At 48.0% G+C, this 3,728-nt stretch overlaps 1 long non-coding RNA gene across 1 annotated transcript; it reads left to right on the top strand.

Annotated features, from left to right (window-relative positions):
• The first annotated feature begins 715 nt into the window (after nucleotides 1-715).
• Nucleotides 716-1,662, top strand: LOC310879042. Its single transcript, XR_014570927.1, has 3 exons — nucleotides 716-783; nucleotides 1,235-1,439; nucleotides 1,563-1,662. It is a non-coding gene; the product is annotated as an uncharacterized lncRNA (long non-coding RNA).
• The last annotated feature ends 2,066 nt before the right edge of the window (nucleotides 1,663-3,728 follow it).

Consider the following 3,728-nt stretch of genomic DNA (forward strand, 5'->3'; position numbering starts at 1 on the left):
AGAGGTAAACAGGGTGTTAAGTCAGGGTAAAAGGCCTCCTCAGAAGTAAACAGGGTGTTAAGTCAGGGTAAAAGGCCTCCTCAGAAGTAAACAGGGTGTTAAGTCAGGGTAAAAGGCCTCCTCAGAGGTAAACAGGGTGTTAAGTCAGGGTAAAAGGCCTCCTCAGAGGTAAACAGGGTGTTAAGTCAGGGTAAAAGGCCTCCTCAGAAGTAAACAGGGTGTTAAGTCAGGGTAAAAGGCCTCCTCAGAGGTAAACAGGGTGTTAAGTCAGGGTAAAAGGCCTCCTCAGAGGTAAACAGGGTGTTAAGTCAGGGTAAAAGGCCTCCTCAGAGGTAAACAGGGTGTTAAGTCAGGGTAAAAGGCCTCCTCAGAAGTAAACAGGGTGTTAAGTCAGGGTAAAAGGCCTCCTCAGAGGTAAACAGGGTGTTAAGTCAGGGTAAAAGGCCTCCTCAGAGGTAAACAGGGTGTTAAGTCAGGGTAAAAGGCCTCCTCAGAGGTAAACAGGGTGTTAAGTCAGGGTAAAAGGCCTCCTCAGAGGTAAACAGGGTGTTAAGTCAGGGTAAAAGGCCTCCTCAGAGGTAAACAGGGTGTTAAGTCAGGGTAAAAGGCCTCCTCAGAGGTAAACAGGGTGTTAAGTCAGGGTAAAAGGCCTCCTCAGAAGTAAACAGGGTGTTAAGTCAGGGTAAAAGGCCTCCTCAGAGGTAAACAGGGTGTTAAGTCAGGGTAAAAGGCCTCCTCAGAAGTAAACAGGGTGTTAAGTCAGGGTAAAAGGCCTCCTCAGAAGTAAACAGGGTGTTAAGTCAGGGTAAAAGGCCTCCTCAGAGGTAAACAGGGTGTTAAGTCAGGGTAAAAGGCCTCCTCAGAGGTAAACAGGGTGTTAAGTCAGGGTAAAAGGCCTCCTCAGAGGTAAACAGGGTGTTAAGTCAGGGTAAAAGGCCTCCTCAGAGGTAAACAGGGTGTTAAGTCAGGGTAAAAGGCCTCCTCAGAGGTAAACAGGGTGTTAAGTCAGGGTAAAAGGCCTCCTCAGAGGTAAACAGGGTGTTAAGTCAGGGTAAAAGGCCTCCTCAGAGGTAAACAGGGTGTTAAGTCAGGGTAAAAGGCCTCCTCAGAGGTAAACAGGGTGTTAAGTCAGGGTAAAAGGCCTCCTCAGAAGTAAACAGGGTGTTAAGTCAGGGTAAAAGGCCTCCTCAGAGGTAAACAGGGTGTTAAGTCAGGGTAAAAGGCCTCCTCAGAGGTAAACAGGGTGTTAAGTCAGGGTAAAAGGCCTCCTCAGAAGTAAACAGGGTGTTAAGTCAGGGTAAAAGGCCTCCTCAGAAGTAAACAGGGTGTTAAGTCAGGGTAAAAGGCCTCCTCAGAGGTAAACAGGGTGTTAAGTCAGGGTAAAAGGCCTCCTCAGAAGTAAACAGGGTGTTAAGTCAGGGTAAAAGGCCTCCTCAGAAGTAAACAGGGTGTTAAGTCAGGGTAAAAGGCCTCCTCAGAGGTAAACAGGGTGTTAAGTCAGGGTAAAAGGCCTCCTCAGAGGTAAACAGGGTGTTAAGTCAGGGTAAAAGGCCTCCTCAGAGGTAAACAGGGTGTTAAGTCAGGGTAAAAGGCCTCCTCAGAAGTAAACAGGGTGTTAAGTCAGGGTAAAAGGCCTCCTCAGAAGTAAACAGGGTGTTAAGTCAGGGTAAAAGGCCTCCTCAGAGGTAAACAGGGTGTTAAGTCAGGGTAAAAGGCCTCCTCAGAGGTAAACAGGGTGTTAAGTCAGGGTAAAAGGCCTCCTCAGAGGTAAACAGGGTGTTAAGTCAGGGTAAAAGGCCTCCTCAGAGGTAAACAGGGTGTTAAGTCAGGGTAAAAGGCCTCCTCAGAAGTAAACAGGGTGTTAAGTCAGGGTAAAAGGCCTCCTCAGAGGTAAACAGGGTGTTAAGTCAGGGTAAAAGGCCTCCTCAGAAGTAAACAGGGTGTTAAGTCAGGGTAAAAGGCCTCCTCAGAGGTAAACAGGGTGTTAAGTCAGGGTAAAAGGCCTCCTCAGAAGTAAACAGGGTGTTAAGTCAGGGTAAAAGGCCTCCTCAGAAGAAAACAGGGTGTTAAGTCAGGGTAAAAGGCCTCCTCAGAGGTAAACAGGGTGTTAAGTCAGGGTAAAAGGCCTCCTCAGAAGTAAACAGGGTGTTAAGTCAGGGTAAAAGGCCTCCTCAGAGGTAAACAGGGTGTTAAGTCAGGGTAAAAGGCCTCCTCAGAAGTAAACAGGGTGTTAAGTCAGGGTAAAAGGCCTCCTCAGAGGTAAACAGGGTGTTAAGTCAGGGTAAAAGGCCTCCTCAGAGGTAAACAGGGTGTTAAGTCAGGGTAAAAGGCCTCCTCAGAAGTAAACAGGGTGTTAAGTCAGGGTAAAAGGCCTCCTCAGAAGTAAACAGGGTGTTAAGTCAGGGTAAAAGGCCTCCTCAGAGGTAAACAGGGTGTTAAGTCAGGGTAAAAGGCCTCCTCAGAGGTAAACAGGGTGTTAAGTCAGGGTAAAAGGCCTCCTCAGAAGTAAACAGGGTGTTAAGTCAGGGTAAAAGGCCTCCTCAGAGGTAAACAGGGTGTTAAGTCAGGGTAAAAGGCCTCCTCAGAGGTAAACAGGGTGTTAAGTCAGGGTAAAAGGCCTCCTCAGAGGTAAACAGGGTGTTAAGTCAGGGTAAAAGGCCTCCTCAGAGGTAAACAGGGTGTTAAGTCAGGGTAAAAGGCCTCCTCAGAGGTAAACAGGGTGTTAAGTCAGGGTAAAAGGCCTCCTCAGAGGTAAACAGGGTGTTAAGTCAGGGTAAAAGGCCTCCTCAGAAGTAAACAGGGTGTTAAGTCAGGGTAAAAGGCCTCCTCAGAGGTAAACAGGGTGTTAAGTCAGGGTAAAAGGCCTCCTCAGAGGTAAACAGGGTGTTAAGTCAGGGTAAAAGGCCTCCTCAGAGGTAAACAGGGTGTTAAGTCAGGGTAAAAGGCCTCCTCAGAAGTAAACAGGGTGTTAAGTCAGGGTAAAAGGCCTCCTCAGAGGTAAACAGGGTGTTAAGTCAGGGTAAAAGGCCTCCTCAGAAGAAAACAGGGTGTTAAGTCAGGGTAAAAGGCCTCCTCAGAGGTAAACAGGGTGTTAAGTCAGGGTAAAAGGCCTCCTCAGAGGTAAACAGGGTGTTAAGTCAGGGTAAAAGGCCTCCTCAGAGGTAAACAGGGTGTTAAGTCAGGGTAAAAGGCCTCCTCAGAAGTAAACAGGGTGTTAAGTCAGGGTAAAAGGCCTCCTCAGAGGTAAACAGGGTGTTAAGTCAGGGTAAAAGGCCTCCTCAGAGGTAAACAGGGTGTTAAGTCAGGGTAAAAGGCCTCCTCAGAAGTAAACAGGGTGTTAAGTCAGGGTAAAAGGCCTCCTCAGAGGTAAACAGGGTGTTAAGTCAGGGTAAAAGGCCTCCTCAGAGGTAACAGGGTGTTAAGTCAGGGTAAAAGGCCTCCTCAGAGGTAAACAGGGTGTTAAGTCAGGGTAAAAGGCCTCCTCAGAGGTAAACAGGGTGTTAAGTCAGGGTAAAAGGCCTCCTCAGAGGTAAACAGGGTGTTAAGTCAGGGTAAAAGGCCTCCTCAGAGGTAAACAGGGTGTTAAGTCAGGGTAAAAGGCCTCCTCAGAAGTAAACAGGGTGTTAAGTCAGGGTAAAAGGCCTCCTCAGAGGTAAACAGGGTGTTAAGTCAGGGTAAAAGGCCTCCTCAGAGGTAAACAGGGTGTTAAGTCAGGGTAAAAGGCCTCC

The sequence above is a fragment of the Protomyctophum parallelum genome (genome assembly GCF_964188405.1).
Source record: "Protomyctophum parallelum genome assembly, chromosome: 21".
Taxonomy (NCBI): domain Eukaryota; kingdom Metazoa; phylum Chordata; class Actinopteri; order Myctophiformes; family Myctophidae; genus Protomyctophum; species Protomyctophum parallelum.